General features: G+C 41.1%; 1 protein-coding gene across 4 annotated transcripts in view; it reads right to left on the bottom strand.

Moving 5' to 3' along the window:
- Positions 1 to 21,815, bottom strand: part of tncb (tenascin Cb) — an 88,175-nt gene that overhangs the window by 44,186 nt on the left and 22,174 nt on the right. For 2 of the 4 annotated variants that reach the window (XM_030416832.1, XM_030416833.1), the window contains exon 1: positions 5,431 to 5,870. The exons of 1 other annotated variant lie outside the window; for it this stretch is intronic. The gene's annotated coding sequence lies outside the window, so the exon portion shown is untranslated. Of the gene's footprint in view, positions 1 to 5,430; positions 5,872 to 21,815 lie in introns of those variants that run through there. One more of the 4 variants, XM_030416830.1, reaches the window with a different exon arrangement.

The following is a 21,815-nucleotide window of genomic DNA, read 5'->3' as shown; positions in this document are numbered from 1 at the left end:
AATTTTATCACCTCACGCTCTGAAGGACACACGTGGTCTTTGGCTTTCTGTCTTTTATGACCAATGTGGCCAAAGCTGTTGTGCTGAACTACACAAAACCCCAACAACATTATAAACAGCTTGCTTAATAGCTGAGGATATGCTGTATTAGAAAACAAGATTGAGAGGCAATCAGTTCATGTGAGGCAAATGGCTGAGTGCAGGATTAAGTTCTACTATGGCAACAATGTGTGGAACCTCCTCTCAGTCCACTTCTCCAGAAAACCTCTCTGAATGTCAGAGCACACTTAACATATCAACAAAGATTGCCATTATATATAATAGCCATCTTTCTATATATCTGAGCTATAACCGATCAAAAAAAATATGATACCTTAAACATTGCATCTGCAGCCCCAATGATACAGCATGTCATGTGTTTACAGAAGTGGCCAAAAGAAAAACAAAAATTCCTATTACTCTGAAATCTTATTTTCTTGAAACCAGGAGGAAGAAAAAATAAAATGGAAAAATGTTCCACTTTACTGTGAGTGCAGTTACTTCAGATGCCCCAGATGATTGTTTTCACCAAGGTCGTAGTGACACTTTGAGGTGATGTCCCTGTATTTGATGATTATAAATCATGTATGATGTCTGTGTGATGATATTCAACTTGTGATAAAGTTTCTGTTCAAGGTTCTCCGTCTTTCTAACTGAGGGCACTGACCTGAAATCAGTAAAGCATTTGATTATTTTTACTACAAAACTCTCTTTCATAATTTCCAACATGGTAAAAAATAAATAATGATAATAGATGATAATAATAAGAACATTTGACTTGCTAAACAGAAATGAAACAAGTTATTCTCTGTTTTTGATAGATGAAAAGAAGAGTGCTTTCATCAAACCAAGGCTGCTCTCATTGGCTCTCTGCTGTGACCCCATTGGATCTGATGACACAGATAGCAGAGGAGTGGTGGGGGTTCGTGTGTTCACGGCTGATAAGACGGACGAGGAGACTGAATCTGAGATACCAGCAGAAACACTTATCTAAAGACTCGGAAAGAGTGCTCTGCGAAGGCTGAGCCCTATCGCGCTCACAGAACCGCCAGAGTGATTTGGAGCCAGAGCTGACATGTCTGACTGATACTGCACACCAGAAACTCTATTTCTTCAACCAAAACCAATTTCCGACTTTGACACTATGATATGAAGAGAACGTATATCGAGCGAATGAGAGTGCTCATTGGGTCAGTCATACAGCAGACAGTCAACTCTCCATTTAGTTTTTACTGCATTGTGATTTGACGCACGGCTCGCCGTGAGGCCCATCAATATTCTTTATGGCTCTTCCCCTGCGGTGCCTCCATCTTGTGCTGCTGTTCTCGCTGGGACCAGATGGAGACACTGGATGCAAGTCATTGTTCATGAGCTTTTTAACATGCTAGGTGCTGGTGACCTACTATTTATAAGCCTAACCCCTGCATGATGTGGAGGCTTGACGGCCTCATGTGCAGCCTTTACAGCACATCCGCCTGCTGTTTTCTCCACACACTTGTAATGGTGTAGCCCTCCATTCTACCTACCTCCTCTCCTCAGATGTCACACTGCACTGCAATCTAACTACAAAGGAAGGAATATCTCGAGACCCGTTTTTACAACCTAACTAAGCAAAAAGCGCTCAGCACAGAAGTGGGGGTGGAGCTCCAGTTCTGAACTTGTGTCTGTCATTGAACAGACAAATTTACAGGAAATACCTCTAGAACTCAAGTTCTATAGGTGTCCATTTCACTAGTTAGAAGTAGTTTGAATGAAGGGTTCACAAGAAATTTTCAAGCAGCAATACCAGAGGCCAAGCAACCGGCCTGTTCTTTACTGGTATGGTTTGAACTATAAAAATCTGGCTTGTGCCTGGCTGCCGCCTGTGTTGTAATGCTACACAGAGGTATTGATGGCGACGTCTGGGGCTCGTCTAAGCTTACAAGGTAACTAATACCTGCCTTCTCAAGTAATCAATCTCAAAAGAGCTTTTGGCTGGCTTATTTTGCATGCTTGTCACCAAGATGTCTGTCAGAAGTAGCAGGTGGCACAGCATGCATAACATAGAGGGGTTTAGAAAATTGACAGCATGAATCAGTTGACCTACTGACTGAAAGATACACCCAATGAACATGCCAAGTGAACCAGAACTGTCTGGATTCTGGACTTTTTTTGATGAAATCCAAGAAATGCTGAGTAGACACGTACTGGACTTTGAAAGGCCTTTCATAGTCTGCATATTTCAGCCCTTTACACTAGAGGTTTATTGGTTCTTCCATTCAAACTGGATGGAAGCAAGCATGTTGGCTGTGATACCCAGACATCTGTTTGTCCTTGTCTGTGATTAAAGCCCGAAGCGTGTTGCGTGTCCAAATTGGGAGTGCCTTCCATTCAGACACTTGTATGAGCCTAATGACCCCAGTCCCCGGGGTCGGCTCTTCGTTGGCTTTCCCGTTTTTTGCCATTTCCCCCAATTCAAATTGTCTGCCCCTCTCAAAAGGGCCCCCATCTTGCTTCAAGAACATTATGGCTCATGCATTCTAATGTGTGAGGTCACTGGTGGAGGCAAAGTGTCAGAACGAAGTGTCTACCACATGTGTTCATCTATTTCATGCCTCCAATGGAGTGCCGGGTAATACAAAGGCATCCCGGATCCCACAGCTCTAAGGCTTTCACTGCTTTCTCATCACACATTAACATCGGAGGAACATTAAAAACCATCTGGAATGCTTAAAACACTGAATTTCCATGAGGAAAGGTTTTTGTTCTGTGGTGATGACTAATCAGACTGGGCCTACTGGTGTAAGTTTTGCATTTATTTGAAAGCAAAGCCTGTTGAGAAAACTACTCTTTTAATCCTTCAACTTCAGGCAAAAATTGCAATATGAAATAAAATAATCACAAATACATACATGCATACATGTTTACCTCATTGGCATGTGGCACCAAAGTGAGTAGGATTTTGTCCTCTGGGAACCATGAATCTTTGTACACGAATATTTTAACATCTATACCCCATACTATAATCATGTAATGATTTCTGTTTTTCTGTTTTTCTGCCAAAAATGCCACACTCTCTTCCCTTAACATTATCTTCACTTTCACTGGGCTAATGTGTCTTTGGTAAGCCAGATTCAAGGTACTGACAACCGTCTAGTGCACAGGTTGTCATTTGCACTTACCAGCACAGTCCAGGAGCTAAGTGTGGTGGAAGACAGTCACCCTCTCAGAGAGCTTTGGGGGGACAAGGAGTGTTGGGAGCTAGCAGCTGTCCAAATACAGGACATTTCCCACTCATCGTTAAGCTCAGTGTCACTGTTAGTTGCTACTCATATATGTAGCCAAAGCATTATGAAATATTAATGTGCCAAGCATCGCTTCCACCTATGAATGGACAACATCAATGTATTGCAGAGGTAATCTTTATGTGAGCAGAAGCTCTTTTCAACATGCTTGTATTAAGCTATGAAAATAAATCAAAATCTTATTTTAGATGAATGATTGACAAACCTGCAGTAAACTTGAAGTTACAGCTACTGAAACACAGCCACACTCCTTATTGTGTTCACATGTCCTCATCACACACAATTACCATCCAGCAGACAATGCCTTGGTATCCTGTCGGGTCTCCATCACAAGCTCACTAACCTCCCTCCATTCATCCTTGCTGAAATACACATTGGGATTCTGTTATCAGGCACCATGAGTATATCATTTTACTTATATTAATTTATGGGTGAATATGTGTGAAACCTGCAATGTGTTCACCCTTACACTGTATTTAAAGGCTGTTAGCTTACCTAAAAGAGCTTCATTAGCTCTCAGTGGAGATTCCCACTGTGGTCTAGTTATTGTACACGCTCACTCACTCCGGCCAGAATAAGATATAGGGCTAAAAACTTTAAAGTAAGACTAGTTTGAATGCAGTATTATCTTACATTTGAGAAGTTGAAATCATAAGCAATAAAACACACACTTTCTCAGGTCAGTACAATCTGTTGTTACAGTCTATACTCACTTACACTATATTTCAGCTTTTACCATCACTCTGTAATTAACATTTCTGGCCACAGAGGGCACTGTTTAGAAAAAATGGGCTCACATGAATAATTTTTTTTTAATTCATTTTTACATGAAAATCAAGTTGATGGTCAAAAAAAAAAAAATCAGATAATTTACAGTGATCTATGAATTACATATCCACTGTCAAACATTTAGTGAGGATTGGATTTTTGAATCCATCAAACATCCATCATGCTGTCTCTGTGTGGGACACAACTGACAAAGAGATGAAGCTGATCTGGAGATAGGAGACTGGGAAGCACATGGAGATGAATAGTCGGTTCATTTCCAAGTCAGTCAGTCAGTGTGTTTATTTGTGCGTCGGTGAAGCTGCCAGCCGACAGTGTGTATGCTGGAGATCTGGGAGAGGAACCAACCAGCAGCATCTAATACAGAGCAGCTGTCTGTCTCCTGGGTTACACAAGCCTACTGTCTGCTGGCAACCGTAAAGTGTACAGCTGGACCTACTCCGGCACACAACACAGTCACACACACGCGCGCGCACACACACACACACACACAAACACACATGCACTAACAGTATCCATCTCTCCTCTGCTATCCCATCGGACCACAACTCGGCCCTAATCTGTCCTAATGCAGGCAGAATAATTCAGTAGATCATCACAGACTTCCATCTCTGAAGACATAACTCATTTTACCTGCTGTGGTAATAAATACAAAATATCCAGCAAGAGGAAAAACTTTCACAGTAAAACATAATTGGCACCCAGGTGAATGCAGTAAAGAAGTCTACACTTGTAAAACATGAGGAAGAATTACAGAAGCTGATCTGATGAATGGAAATAATCTCTATAGCTAACATCTCCCCACGTTCTTCACTGGAGATGAGAATACAGCATTCAGTTTGTTCCCAAGCAGTTAGTTAATTAACTGACAGAAAATTAATTGACAGCAATTATAACAATCAGCTAATAATATGAATCCAATCATCAAGCAAAAATGTCAGATATTGCAGAGCTTTTTAAATGGGAGTATTTGATTTCAATCATGTCATAGGTTACACCGAATGATTTTGTGAAAATCACTAGTGATCTTCTTCCTTCATTTTTTTGTTGTGCTTTTTTTGCATACAATGAAACAATAATCAACAGAAAAAATGCTAATGGGACTCATTCTCAGTTGCACCAGTATTACTAAAACAGAAAATTATTCCTCAACAAACTTCTAAAATATCGACTAATAGAGTGGAACGTGGGTGAAGTTATTAAGTTGTTGAGCTATGCTACTCAATTTCCTAACTGATCTTAATTAGGCTAAGCAATTATCCCATTCATTCACCTCTCATTCAAACACACCAACTCCGTGCAGGTAAAGAAGGTGACTTACCTCACACACAATGGTCACAGCCTCTCCACTGATGAGAAAACTGAAGCAGAAGCAGTGCTGAAGAGAGCCTTATCAGCCAGCCCTGATAAATGTTCTCACCAGTCTGAATCTTTCAGAGCGCTGACAGCTCTGTCATCTTCCTCCTTCTCTCTGTTCTCTTAGAATGTTTACTCAAGTCTACCTAGAGAGCTGATGTGCAGCCAGTGAGGAGAGAGAGAGGGAGACGAAGAGCAGCAGAGAGAGGTAGAGAGAGAGAGGGGGAGTGAAAGAGAGAATTCCCTTTCTCTTAAACTGTAGTCCTTCTGCGGTCAGACTCCACTCCCACCTACTGCTCTCTTAAATGCCCCCCACCCATTCACCCTCTCCACAGCATTGTGAATGAAAACGAAGGAGCAGAAACGGGACGCCTCAAGGCTAGAAGGAGTGAGAGAGAGACTGAGAGAAAGAGAGTAGGAGAGGAAAATAGTGGTGGGAGGGGGTGGGGAGGCTGATGGATCGGGGTGGGGGTGGAGGGGTGTACCATTAGCAGCAAATAACAGCAAGCAAGCCAATGGAAAGCAAGATATGAGCGAATGCAGGGCCTGCATTAACATAGCATTTAAGAACTTAAAAGCATGGAGTGAACAGGAACCACCTCGGCCCCATCTGTGTGATTGAGGAGAATGCAGATCCCAGCAAACACTGAATATATATTAAATTATGTACTCGACCAACATCAACTAAATATATTTTACAAATTGAAAGAGTTGGTCAACGCAGCTATTATAGTTGCTGGACTAGTTGGTGAACTAGCTGATTAGTTAAGGGCTAACATGATTCTCTCAGGCACCGGCTGGGCCAATATTCAGTTATTCTAAAAGATGTTGGTAAGGGTAGATGGTCCACACAGCTGACAGTGTAAGAAAAATGCTAGCTCCGTTCATTTCTGGCTCTCTGTTCTGTGAATTTGAAAATCTGTTCTACAAATTTGAATTTGATGCAAACTATAATTTAATAGTAAGAGTGAATTCAGTCATAAGGCCAATCGATTGACAGCATTTGGTAGGAAATTGTGCTGTTTTAAATATGGGAATATGCAACTGAGGAAGGGTGACACAATGATAGCTTTTATTTGGAAAAGCATTTCAAGAAAGCTGACAAAACGCTGACCATAATTAGTTTCAAAAATTAGGTGTGATATAATATAAAATCTTAAATTTAGGATTATGTAATTTATACATAAATATTAGATAAAGATTACCTGTTTGGCTGTACTTTACCCTGTGCAGCACCTAGATTCGCAAAATAACGTGATCGGTTTAGCTTGCAAATCCATCATGCCAGGCTTCAATATATGTTCTTCTGGCTGAATACACAGGTGCATAACCAATCAGCGTCCACTATTATAACTACAGGAACTACTACCAGCTACAAGTGTTGTTGAGATGTGACAACCAGCAAGAGAAGTGACTGTTTATTTAAAAACATCAGTGGCAGCTCGTAAAAAGGTTCATGTAGATGCTGTAGCATCAGTAATATCGGAACATTTCAGAGTTTCATTGAAAGAAGAGCAACGTTCTGCACTGAAGGCTTTTCTGATGGAAAAGATCTTTTCACTCTTCTCGACTGGCTTTGGTAAGAGTTGAATTTACCAACCATCTCTGCTTGTGGTAGCGCTCCTCTACAGTTGGTGTGATTGATTGAATTCAGCCCTCAGAAGGTTCTTCTGATCACCTGCCATGTGCCTGCCAGTTTTTACAGCACCATCTCAGATGGTTTTGTGAAACAAACCCTCCTGTGCAGCGGGTAAGCTGTCACGAACACCTCTTCTACTATGATAACACATGCAGATGCAGCGGCCAGCAGCTCCTTTAAATTTTGCTACACACTTGAATACATTTATCAGCATTGGAGTAGGAAGCACAAGTTTTGGATTAAAAGCAGAAGACTTTTAGGTGATCTCTGCAGACGGAATCTTTCGACAATCTAACCTGACTAGCTAAAGCGCCCCAGGGAGGACGATGCAGGACTACAGCGGGATGAGAGGTGGACTTTGTGTTTACAACTTTGATGCTTGGTGCTCGCACACAGTCACAGTTGATGGTTTTCCAGATGTTGACGTTAAAATGTGAAGATACCAATCAGTTTATCATCACTGTGTTGTTGCTGCTGTTTACATTCAGCCCAATGCAGATTCAAAAAATGCATTGTATTTACAGTTATTATATATATATATATATATATATATATATATATATATATATATATATATATATAAAACTGTAAATACGTTCAATGTTTGTGTAGTGTGAAGGAATTACCACTGACTTCACCATTTAACTGCTCAGGCACAACCAACAAGTACAAACCTGACGCGATCAAACAGTCGTGTCAGCAACAATTTCTTGATTAGAGTTGCTCGAGGTACCAAATGTAAACTGCCTGCAATTACCAGTCGTTCTGCACTCAAGAATGGGGTGTAAACAGGCAGGACCACCTCAAATAAACACCGGAAGAAAGAGCTCAGGAGAATCCTGTGCCACAAAGCGTCTATCGACCCCTCATTCTGAGGGAAAAATCGTGGACTTCAAAGAAATGCACATCAAAAGATCTTCCATGAGAGTCAGTGTGGAGGATGGTGTGACACTCATTAAGTCCAAATGTGACCTCTTACACTGATCATACAGGGCTCTGCTATGAGGGGGAATGTTGGTGAATGATTAAAACCGTCACAAATACTAGTTTTCTTTTTAACGTGATGTATCAATTCTTGGGCAGACTTTAAAAGTGCTAATAAGGAATATCCAGGAAACAAGCCTTTTCTTTTTTAGCTTGTGTGAAATAAAAGGTTTTGGGGAAGTATAATTTTTCAATGTCTGCCCCTCATGTTGATAAAGATTGGTGGTATGTGAGTGAAGATCTATAGGGAGCATCAGTGGGGTGTGAGTGCTGAGCATTTCGTCCAGACTGAGTGAAGCATTTCTCAGCAGGCGAAATGATCCTCATCTTGTTGCTGAGAGCTGGTAGCTAGTCAGGCAGAAAATATCCTCCCTAATCCTATATACAGCACAATGGCACATATGTAGCATGGCTATCGGGTGATAAAAAGCAAATTCAATGACTTGAGGGGGCCTAAATTCATTTTCATCCCCACTCCCCAGGGAGAGGGAGGAAATCTATATAGTCCGGGGGCATAGATCTTTTTTTAATGACTTCTGGCTGTAATGATATCATTTAGATGAGATGATGGGTTGAAAGCTTGGCTATGTATAGCACCTGATTTAAATGACTGTATATGTAGATTCCCTGCATCTCTCCATCTGTTCCTATTCTCACCTTTCTGTCGCACTCTCTCTCTCTCTCTCTTCCCTTCTCCTTCCTTCACAGCCTCGCCAGGTTTCGCAGAGAATTGCTGTGGGAGTTCTCCACCTCCTTGTTTGTGAAGGCGTACCTGTTCACCGACTTTCAGAGCAAGTGAACTGAGCAGTTTTGATTTCCCAGATGACACCCCATACGTGCATCCTCGACTGTCATCCAATTTCTGCCGCTCGAGAACCAGACGTCTGCTTGAGGGAGCCCATTTTATTTCCATTAGAGCATAGCAATGTTCAGTTTTATCGGCTGTCATTTAACATACACATAGACGAAGAAATGCTACAATAACATGCCCAGCAAAGAGAGAGAGCAACTACCTGCACTGAATGTTACAGCACTGATGTTGCATAAGGTTGGAAATATCACCAGGCACTGCAATGAGAAAGAAAGAAGGCTATTCTCAAAGAGAGGATTCCACTACACACCTATTTAAAATCTAATTTATAAGCTGCGAAGTGAAATCAATTCTGTTAGAAACAATAATCAATAACTTAACAGTGGAGCTGGTGCTAACAGTGTGGAACCAGTGCTGGAAAACATAATCTAGTGGCAGCAAAAGAAAAAGTGAGGCAAAGGGTGCCTGGAGCACTTATAATAAGGTCTTCTTGCCACTGTATAATTGGTGGCATCCAACTTGAAGGAAAGGAAAGGGACTCTGTCGGAAGTGAGACACGTTCTGTCGATGACAGTGAGACCTAATTATACTATGGAGCCCCTGCAGTCATGGAAGATGTCAAAGCGGGCAGCAATAAGGCAGCCGATAGGGAAGACACACCACCCGCCATGGGTGTGTGTGTGAGCTTACAGGTGACCTGGAAAGACCTGTTTACCTCATTAAAAATAAATCACAAGGTAAAAAGGGCCCCACTCCCATTCCTCCTTTTCCTCCCAATGCCTGTCCTTCATCCATTATGCAGCAGTGAGGTGGGACGGTGTGGGTTAAGTCCTCAGGGAGGGTCAGTTGGACAGGGACCCTGTCTACCTCCTCCTCCATAAGCTACTGATGCACCTGCCTCTGTAATGCAATAATGAGACGATAACACAGTGATAAGAAGTGTAATGTAGATGATGAGCACTAAGGTAGGGAGTCCAAGTAGAAGCAGCCATCAGCGATGAACCTGTGGCCACAATAAGTTAAACAAGGGAGAAACAGCCTATTAGCAGTGATCCATAATTCATAATGCAGGGAAAAGATGGGCCCACACTAGCTTTCATGAGGCATGGAGGTGCAGTGAAACCAAGTGGTTCTTTTTTGCATTATGGCAGCTGTTTGCACAGCTATTTGCATCATACTGGTACTAGAAATTATGTAGCGTAGAGGTCAAAGAAATAGATCTGAAGATTACAGGGTACAATCTCTCACTGAGGAACCAAACAGAGGAAAAAGTCACACATACTACATTTATAGGAATTTTCTTTTGGGGGAGAAGAGAAGATCAGTATCAATCTTAGGCCTGTGCAGAGTGGTGTCAGGTTTAGCTTAGCTTAGCATAAAAACCGGGGAGGGAAAAAGCTTGTCTGGCTGTTCTCAAAAGCCTTTTAACTTGTACACAGATGGAATCTAAACACAGTTGTGTGAGCGTTGTGTGCTGAACATTTTCGTTGCCTGTCAACCACCCCAAGATCACTAATAGGCAGACTGTTGTGTCTGTACCCGGAGGACATTCTACCTAGACCAATAACTACTAGTCCATTCAGAATGATCATAATTTGATTTTTCTCTTTTGCAGGTTCTTTTTTTTTTTTAACCTTTACAGCACTAGCAGCTAAGGAAACTCAAAGACCAATTGCATTTGTATTAAATAAGTCATACATCATGCTGCTCAGCCAGACTTGTATCTGAGACCATGGCATTTATTAAAAGAGACACTGTGATGCACCACTACTATACAAAGCACAGGTCATGTATTGAGCAAACATACCCACAATAATCTGAACTAAGCCACAGAGAAAAATATATTTTTTAAGGCACTGAATCATACAATTCAAAGTTGAATATGTATGGTGTTCTGAGGCTTTGTCTGAGGAAAGTTTGACTAACTGGACCTCTTTGAATTTTAAATTCTTTTCTCTGAAGCCTGTTTCATCTTGAATCTATGATGTTTGCTACAGTATACGGGGAGCATTGTACGTGTACACTGAATGAGAGCTAGTACCAGCAGCTCTCTGGTTGAGTATAGCAAGTGCATACAGCTAAGGTAAGCCCTGTCCCTAACACATGTGTCAGTCAGTCAACATCTGGACTGAGTAAAACAAGCTTAACTTTGTCACACAGTGCTCAAATATGTTTGTAAATGTTCAGGGTTGTAATAAATCCATTTTGATTGCTGTTAAGTAATTATGATAAGCTAGGGTAAACATGTCCTGACACCAGCTCAGAGAGACAGCAAATTCACTGAAAGATTAAGAGAAGAATACCTGAGATTCTTTGCAAGCTGCCCACAACATATGTGTTCAGTTCTTTGTTCTGACTGTTTGTTATTTCTCAACTGAAGAAAACACTGCAGTTTAAGACCACACAGTAACAACTGCTGCACCCGTCTGTATAAATGGCCTATAAACACAGGTCCTCACTGTCCCACAATCTCCACTGTGGTCCCTGACCTTTGACCCTATATCCATTCTCCACAAACCTTTTGTGTTGCTACAGTTGGCACCTTGTTCACTCTGACTCATGCCTGCATGTGACAGCTGCTTTAGTCATCTAAGCTTCCAGTGCACATATGATACTTTAACTCTCTGGATCAGTTTAATACAGACATTTAATGCTACAAAACACCCCAGCTACCCCCTGTTCATCCACTCAACACAGCTATTCAGTTTGTTCCTATGAACAAAGTTCTGGCAGATTGTTGACAAATCTATGTCAAAAAGAAAAAGAGATTAAAGATGAACACACAAACATAACGCGTAAAAACAAAATGGACCTGGTTGCCCAACATTAAAATCTTACGATACTTGGCTCCAAAACACCTAATGACTATGTTTTATAGCCATATCAAAACATTGCACAAAATCATCAACATTAAATCACAGAACCAAAAGTCAAGCTGTCAAGTTCATCATGTTGGCTGACACAACACTTTCAAATCAGTAAGGTAAGAATTGTAAGTCAGACTGATATCTATTAGCCAGAATTGAGCAGAAATCATGCAATCTTTGACTTTTATTTTGAAATAATCCTCTGACTTTATATAGTTTCTAAGAAAACTCTAGTGTAGATTTTCTAGATAAAAAAAATAACAAGTTAATAAAAGTTGAATGAAATGTGAAATCCCTGCCCGCATGCTATACTGGTGTCAGTATTAGGGGCATTAACTTTCTTAAAGCAACAATCTGACAAGTTCCTACGTCATGCAGCAATTGTCGGTGTGCAGTGTTGAGAAAGTAGGGAATTATTTTAATTTATTTCACAAGCGCTTCTTTTTTACACAGTTACTTGTATAAATTGAGACAGTTTACAGTGCAACTCCATTTATACATTTGAGGGGAAACAGTTGCAAAGTGTGCACTGTCATTCCCATTTGAATAAGTATGCCTCCCTTCTGTGTCTGCCTTCAAGTGCATCATACTACTGATAACACTTCTGCCAAACTGGTTAATTTCCAGCAAACTGTGTTCAGCGCCTATACAAGGTGGCCTAGGTTGCATTGATATCCAATGTCACATTTACTGTAGAAACTGTCAGCTGGGAAACATCTACAAGTGGCAACCCCATTAAACTATAGGAACTTGTCCAACATCTCCCATTGAAATCTAAAATGTTGGCAGTGTGTCAATACAAGTGGCAAACTGCAGTAATCCACCAATGCATCTATAAAAACCAGGTAATGCCATAGTCAGAATGGCCATTGGGAGAAAACAAGCGAGAAGTGGGTTGTCTGTCTACTTTACTCTGATTACTCCATGGGTGAAAGTCACACAAATACATAGTACTTCAGTAAGAGTCTTGAAGTATATGATGTTAAATGTATTTATCAACCTGGCGGGTTATCAGATCCAATATCAAGCATTTTTCTGATTCAGTTTTGTTTTTGTTATATATTTTGAAAATATGCTACTTTGTCTATGACGCAGCATACAATCTGCAAAGTAACAATTATACAGTTAGCATATAAATGTGCTGGAGTACAATCACAATATTTATGTCCAAAGGTAGTGGAGTGGAAATGTAAAGTAGCAGAAATTGGACATGTACAAGTACAAGTACCTTAATATTGTATTGAATTATAGCCCTCACATTCCATCACTGGGTCTGGTCTGGGCCAGGCTGTCCCTGGGTAGGGCTCTTTGTTTATGAGATTCAGAAGTGAAGTGACTATGATGAGCCGTGCTGTGGGAGGAGAATTTATGGTAGTAGTATATCAACCTTCTTATTATTCCACTCTCGAGTTTGTTATTGATGTTCAGCCTCTTGACTTTCGTGACTACACATCTGATACACTGCTAATTGGTGGATTTCTTTCATATTATTTTGATACTAAGTGGGGTACTGTGTATCATGACGGGGCTACATCACAATGTTCTTTACTTGCTGTTGGTTTTTACTTCCATGTCAACATAATTGTGATGAGCATGCATTATATCTGTTTATTTTAAAACCTCTTTTATTTTCAGTTTACAATTCTGCAAGCCACATTTCTACATGGAACACATATCAGCCTACACTATATTTTTGTGATAATATGTAACAGCATGGATGCCTCCAGAGACTTGGTCCTTATCTCTTCTATTTCAAGCTGTGCAGAGGAGCCCCTATAGAACAGTATGGCAGATACCACCCGTTGTCTCCCAGCTGAACCTGAGCTCATATTTAACATCTCACAGGTGGAGACAGACACAGTGACTGTATATGTCAGACTTTATTGCTTTGTAGATTAGCATGTCGGGGAGTTCAGAGTATTTTCTAGAAGCCTATAAAGCCTAAGCTACAGTAATAAAGCTTATGGTTTAAATATGATGTGATTTGTGCCGCAAACCATAACAGAAGCGTAAGCTGCTGGATTCAATCTGACAACAAGGATCCAGTTTGATATTATACTATCAGAGGCAATTTGAACCGATGCTGAAATCATTTAAATAGTTGTATCTTGCTTCCTCAGCATACAAACACAGTGCTCACACACTTCTCACCATTCTCAAGTCAAAGCTCAATGCAGTGCAACAAGAAATCATGTCAATAGAAAATCACAAGTGATTCTTTAGCAATTTAAAAACATAGCATTAAGAGAAGAGTGGCACAAAATAAAACAAAGGAGAGTTGAGCAACACATTGATGTTGACATTTTATAAGCATTAAGCCACTTCTAACATGTTTTATAAAAGGTTGTAAATGGAACTAGTGAAGAGGCAGAGGAGTAAAAGGGGATGAACTGCACTAATTGGTGAAATCCTGGATACTACAGCGACAGGCTCAGGGGGCTCTTCTTTACTTATTTTTAGGTAAGGAAGTACTACTGATTCACAAAGCTGAACAGCCAATCAGAATGATTTCTCCCACTGACGGGCTCCGCCACTGATTCAATATGCTCATTCTTCCAGAAAAGCAGCCTACAAGGGCTGACTAGCACAAACGGTGCAAAGCACACCGATAAGAGAGAAGCCGTCAATGGGCCTGGGGTGTCAGGGTCATTAGACCATTCAAATGTGACTGGACAAAAGGGATCCAATTTTGATAAAACAAAATGAAATCTCAAGAGGTTTATGAAGCTAATTCTCCAGTGACTGTAAATAACAAAACTAGTATTTGGCCAGGGTGCGTCACAGACTTGCAGTACCTCACTACTGTGTGTCCCGCACTACCCCCTTGTACATTTGGCTTGTAACTTTGTTCTGTTTTCCTGAAAAAGCTGAAACAATTCTGTGTTGCTTTCTCATGGTCTGATGTCCATAGTGTATTTGCACTGTTTCTGTATTTCTATTATTGGAGCACATTCCGTTGTGTTGGATGTGTGTTGTCAAATTGATGAACAGGTGTACTTCAGTTGATTTGGTGCTTTCTTTAGTGAGATTATATCTCCTGGCCTGCGTAGTTTCCATTATATATTATAGAATAACCAAAAAAATAAAGATACACCCATTAACTGAAGCTGCCTTCAACACACACTGCAGAAATTGGGGGGGCATCCTCACAGACGGGGCTATAGTTAAATCTAGAGAGGTCCTGTCACAGCTCAGCTCCATTCAAGCCCAGCATCTCTTTATGGTCGCTGTCTGGGCAAAGGGTTCAGGCCTGTGTCTTTTCCTCTTTTGTCTGCTCTCCTGGGGGACATGAATGGGAGGTTGGGGCCCGAACAAAAGGCAGATCATGGGTCTATTGGGGGGGACAAATGAGCTTAGTTTGGGTAATGGCAGCCAAAAGGAAAGGGAGGTCTGGGGAAGTATTGAGGCTCACCTAGGACCGGAAAAGGAGGGGAGATGAGTTCTCCAGGATGAACAGCTGAGATCCTCCTTCCCACACTACACATGCTCTGTCACTATCTGACAACAACTGGGCCTGTAATGTCTACAGGCCAAGGAGGGCTGTGAGATAGTGGTGAAAGGGAGAGAAACAGCAGCTGATTGCAGGTTTCTCCATGGTCACCATTAGATATGATCAGTGATGTAGTCCTAATAAAACGGAGGGTGAACTATGACCTCTGGCTGGTGATCAGCACCAGATATTCTGTCACACAGTTTATTTTTTATACTCAAATTACATTCGCTTACAGTATGCATTATTACAGTCATCAGTACAATGTGATACTAAGATTTACAAAATATTCTTAGTTTAAAAACAACACACTACATTTAGGTAGGTTTACCCCATCATGGCTTGAATTGTTTCAAGACTAATTTCTTCTTTTTGTCAAATGAATGATCCAAATTTTGTTATGTCTCAAATGCCACTCTATATACCTTTACAGCATCAAGATAAGACCTTGAGGTGCGAAAAAGATGGAGGTGAGATTCCTCTAAATGTCACCTTATCACAAATGCCATTTGAATTCCCCTCGACCACCTGCCTTTGCAGCTTCACCCTTTGAACATTTTTTTTTCCTTTTTTGTGAAAAACATGTGTGCACACCACTACTACATCAACACACACATGTGCATGTCTGCACACACACACACACACACACACACACATACAATCCTCACTGTCTACAGGTCATTTTCCCCAACTCCCTTGTGGTTTCCCTTACCCTCTGCAGCTTGATTATAACCCCTTCTCCTTCCATGCAGACTGCCACCCAGACACCAAGTGATACTGCAGGCCACAGGCTTTATGAGCAGAATATTGCCTTTTTATAGCAGAACAACAACAACTAAAAAATGAAGAAGAATAACATTTGTATTTTGCATAAAGCGATGTTGTTTTCAAGTTCATTCACTATCCTGGAATATATATACATTTCAGATACTGGAAACTTGATGTGCTTCATCTCTGACATTATGGGTGTCACAGATTGATTGATTGTAGTAATCTGTAGTGATTTGTGCATTCTGAGCTAGCCTATTCTCATTCCCAACACTTCAAATACAGCAGCCTGGTCAGTACTTCTTTTTAGTTATGTAGCTATCTCTTTGGCATCACTCCTTGAAGTGGCCCAAAAGTTCAGTAGTATAATAAGGTCAGGTGGAAGCTTGGGTGGTTGGTTGGCTCATACACTGCACTCTAGAGACCAGGGTGTGTGTCTTGTTTTTGTCAAAGTTTGTTTGTTTTGTTTTTTTGCTTTCCGGAAACTGGTGTCCCTCAAGGCTCAGTATTAGGACCGCTTCTGTTTTTAATATACACTAGATCACTAGGCTCGGCAATCACATCGCATGGATTCTCCTACCACTGCTATGCTGACGACACCCAACTGTTCCTCTCTTTTCCCCCAATCATCCTCCAACACCCACGTTGTGGTACACATCTCTGAGTGTTTGGGAAACATCTCAGCTGCACATCACCTCAAACTCAACCTTAGGAAAAATGAACTCCTGTCCTTCTCATATCGGGGAAAGACTGCCCTCGCATGGACCTGTCAGTCACTGTTGAGGATGTTACGGTATTGCCTTCGTCGACGGGCGAGGTACCTTGGCGCAATCCTCAACGACGGACTGTACTGCGCCCCCAACATCACTGCTGTGGCCCGATCCTGCAGATTTGCCCTCTACAACATCCACAGGATCCGGTCTTTCCTTACAAGAGACGCAACGCATCTCCTGGTCTTAGCGCTGGTCATCTCCTGCCTGGACTACTCCTTCTTGGCTGGACTCCCAGTCTCTGCGACTAAACCGTTGGAGCATATCCAGAACGCTGCAGCACTCCTCATTTACAATCTTCCCAAATCCTCCCCCTCCTCTATGACCTCCACTGGCTTCCTGTTGCGGCCTGCATCCGATTCAAGACGATCAGCTGTGTGCTTGGTGATATTTGAGACTTGATGTACTCCGGTGGTAACTGAGTTCACATCGACAGTAAAAGCAAATAACTTTGTTCTTGTCGAGAGAACGATCTGGCAGGTGTTGAAGCTGAACCTGTCATTCAAAAGACTGTTTTCTTTGTCTATTTCTGCTCAAGGAGGTTTGTTTCTGCTGCCATCCACAATGTGACTGCTGCATCGCTTCCTGTTCTCCCAAACTACAGGGAGAGCTGAGGGTCATAACGTGTGCGTGTTGTTAAACATGCAGCAAACAAATTTACGCAGTTCGTGTTAAGGTGTTATTGTGTTAACTTTGACAGTCCAAGTCGTAATATGTGAAATGTTTGTCAGTAAGCCCTAATTTGAAAGTCAAACCTTACATACCATATTACGTATTATTACAAACTCAACCTAAGAGCCCTTCACATGGAAAACTGACACTAGAGCGGTTGTTAGAGCATCGTAGTTTGAAGCTTAAGGCCACTGACCAAGCTGCTGTATTTTACCAGTTTGGAGTGAGAACGTGTTTTCCAAGCAGATGTACATGATACGTTTTGCTATATTTCAATAAAGTAGAAGTAGAATATCTTCAACAGATAAGTGACGACAGTGATGAAATATCTCAAGGTCCACTGACAAGCCTTTTCTTGGATTTTAACTGTATTTCATGGTCATCTGAACAAGGAAGACAATAAAAGGACAACAATTCAGATCTTATTTGTATGCTTCATCTTTTAAATCTCATTTATGCTCAATGTTTGATAATGTATAAAGATATAGATGGGATCCTCTGTTCCTACACTGCATTCATTTGGGCTGGATTTGTGCACATGTATTGAAAGCTCCAAAAACATAAGGGGCAGGCAGCATATCACCAGAATAACCGACAACTGCTGGTGCACTTGGGCTATCCTTGGCTGTAGCTAGCTACTTCTAGCTAATTAGCCATTGCCCAGTTAGCTGGGGAGCCAGTGGCCCTAGAGTGTGCCTGGACTGAGTCACAATGGGGGGCAGATGCCAGCTCACCAGGATTTGTTAGCCTGACAGTGAACACAGCTGGACACCAGTCTGGGGCTCTGAGACCACCAGAAGTCAGTTTGAACCTGACCAAGGCTTTAATGAGAACACAGGGAGGTTAATCCTTTTTAAATCAATGAGATGGTTTGTTTCTTTATCTATATTTCATGAAATGCTCTGTGTTGAGTGTGTGAAATCCACTGTTATCACTGGAGTTAATTGATACTCTCTTATTGTCCTGCACTCCTGAGTGACATCTAATAGTGCCTTGTTAAACAGATGAATACACAGTCTAGATCTGGCTGTAATGATGTCAGTGATGTGACTGATGACCAGCGGTGACCTCTGGGTATACGGCTGGCAGACGGGCTGATGGGTGATGTGTGAAGCGACAGGAGATGAGCTGCTGAATAATGGGCCCTTGTCAAAGTCTTTTTCTCTGCTTTAGGAGAGATGGCACACAAGGCAGCGCAGCCTGGGCTCGCATGATTGATGCCTACTTCGGTACTGAGACTCTGATAGACTGTTGGTGGTCCCTGAATGTGAATGAAATGTAGTTCAGTCGTGTCACAATGCCACAGTCATCCACAATATCTTTATTTGCTATAGTAGCAAAGACATTTCAAAATGCCATGTTTTGCAAATCTATTTAAGCTCTGTGAGGATATCTGTAAGACAAGTTGTTGTGCAATGAATTTCAATGAGGTCCATGCTCTTAGAAATACAATGAAAGAGGTGTTCCTGATGGAAACTGAGGCATCAGGATGTTAACTTTTATAGCTTATCTTCACTGTTTATATTACCCAGCAGTAGAGCTGAAGGCTTGTCTTTAATTCTCTACCTCCTGCTTTTCTTTCTCCTATCCTTTCTTCCTCCTTTCTGACCGCGGCACACTAACTATTTTTTCTCTTTCATCTTTGCTTTTGTCAAGCAGTGAAAAACCCAGCACGAGCCAGACTTTACAATATTTCCAAGCGTTCCGTTATTTACCACTATTCATCTTGAATAAATCACCTGCGAGCCAAAGAAGGGAGCCTATACCTCTGAGGAAAACACCCGTCCATTATAACACGGTAGCAGCTGTGATGGATAGAGGTGAGAGGTGAGAGCAGACGGGTCAGCCGACAGCAGAAGGTCCACTGGACAATAGAGTGGAGAGCTTGACCGTAAGAGCCAGCTTCCGTCTGCATTAAGCAGCGTTGGCTGGTTTAAGTGGTTCTCCTCTCCGCCCTCTTCACTATTATATTTTTTCAATCATTTTCAAGGATGAGCCATTATGACCCGTCTCCATCTCACCATTATAATCCTGTGGAAATATGCCAGAGAGATGCTCCTTTATTGGTGGCAATTAGCCTCCGACTAGCCTCTAAAATGCATTTTTCAGCCACTTTTGTCCTGTAGAAATCTCAACATTCCAAGTGCCTATTTTCCTAACCAAACCTTGACTCTATGGGTGACACGTCAAAATATTTTTTGTTGAGGTACCACAAACTATGGTTCATTTAAGAATTTAAATTTCAAGCCAAGATAGGCCCCTACATCAGTGTTCTGCAGAATGTTATTGTGTGAATGTGACACCTTACTCCGTGTTGTTATTCAAATGACTGAATGATATATAATATACCGAATGTCAACATGTTGTCACTTCCAGCTCGTCACATACAGAAGCTTGTCGGTGGCCGTCAGTTTTTCATGTGCAGAGTGCTGCAGTCAAGTTAGAAATAAAATATAAGCAATGTCTGGTCAGATTTTCAAAATAAATGAATCCTAGGATATATGCCTTTTAGACTAATATTAACATTATGAAATTGTTGCAGTTTGGTTACATTGAGACACAGAAAAGATCGTGGTTCAGTCACATCACTTACAAAACTGAGTTACATAGTTTATGTTAGATTACTGACATACATAACTTCAAAACAAGTCACTTTGGATTTGGTTACACACAGGACTCAAACCCCTGTGTCCTGTATGACCCATTCGATGGCCACAACCACCAACCAACTATTCTCACCCTTTATTCTGCTGCACTGGAGGGGCTGACCTGGCAGTGACCAGGCTGCTGCATTGGAACTGTAAGAGATGGTGAGTACTAGCTTGACCCCTCTCCTTTGTACAGAGTGGAATAAAAACAACATGGTAGCCTATGTGAAGGAGCTCCCAATGAGACAACAGGTGAAAAACATGAACAAAAGATAATGTCAAGTTAACTAAATTGCTTCAACTTTCTGAGTGGAATCCAAATTTACAATAGTCCTCCCAAATTTTAAATCAAAAGAACTTAAACCTCTAATGGAGACTGTCTTGTTCTAATTCAGCCCTGCTTGTTTTTGGAATTTAATTCATGCCATTGGTACCGATGAAGTCATCTTTATTACCATATTTCATGCCTTGGCTCAGGATGCTGCTTCACAGCTTGTTTGTGGAAGATTAGTGAAGCTACTTTGCAAACAAGTGATGTTATCTCAGCCCACTAGCAGTTGTTTCATGGCACAGAGTCAAGCAAAACTAATTTGCATGCAGTTATTGTGGCATATGTAGCAACAGACTGGTTGCAGACACAATTGTGCTGCTGAAAGGTCATAGTTTCAATCCTCACAGCAGCCCATCAACGACCAAAGAGTCCCTGGGCGAGATAGTGTACTAAAGCATGCTGGATTGACAGCATTACAGATGGCAAATATTAAATGCTTTTTTTTTGCAAACGAGTAGAGACTTGATAAGCTATTCTGGACCTTTTTGTGGTCTGAAATAATTGGTTTATAGTAAAACAAAATATTCATTTTGTTTTGATTTTTTTGTATTATTTCTAATGGGAAATAGTGAGGAAATTTCCCCCAAAAAATGTTGGGCCATGTTTGTGAGATAGAGGGTAATAACATAGCTATTAAACAACAGCTATTAAAAACTATTTAACACAAATATGTTGCTGTCTTTTAGGATGATAACATTTGTAGATTTAATCATGTTCAGGCATAAAAACAACGAGGAAAGGGTTCATGAAAAATCATATGATGGGTTAAAATGTGAGCTTAGATAAGGTAGAGAGATAAGAGACAACTGCTTCTATGATTTTTCTTGGGACAATCTCAGTGTAGGCATGTAGTATAGCCTAAAGTGGGTTTATCAGTGACTTTTTGTGTTTTTAGTGACTGAAAGTGAAACAATTTCCTACTTAATCTTAAAATGAGGATCTTAAGGAGTGAGTCTGAAACAGATCCGTAAAGCTGTGGGCTGGAAACCAATACAATGAGCTTAAAGATGGTTAAACACAGGACTGAAGGGACCTGCAGTGTTATGTGACTATTCGCTATGGGTTTGAAGAGACACCTTCGCACATTAGACATTGAGCCATTGTTAATGCTTTAATGGTTACACATGAAATCAACAATAATCTTCATCTCAGCTCAGGTCTCTCCAGAAAGAATTCTCACTTCAATTTAAGAAACATCCTACAAAAAACGGATGAAAAGAAAATATCACACTTATTTGCATGTCTTTATACTGGCTTCTAGTTTTGTCATAAAGGCTGTTAACAAATATATCTCTATAAATATATATGGTTTAGGACAAAACTCTCTGGCGGTCTGCCAGCTGTTACCAGGCTTTCCGTAGTCTGACAAC

Source organism: Sparus aurata, chromosome 5 (assembly GCF_900880675.1).
Source record: "Sparus aurata chromosome 5, fSpaAur1.1, whole genome shotgun sequence".
Taxonomy (NCBI): domain Eukaryota; kingdom Metazoa; phylum Chordata; class Actinopteri; order Spariformes; family Sparidae; genus Sparus; species Sparus aurata.
The sequence above is the reverse complement of the archived record's forward strand: the minus strand, read 5'-3'. Positions and strand labels throughout refer to the sequence as shown.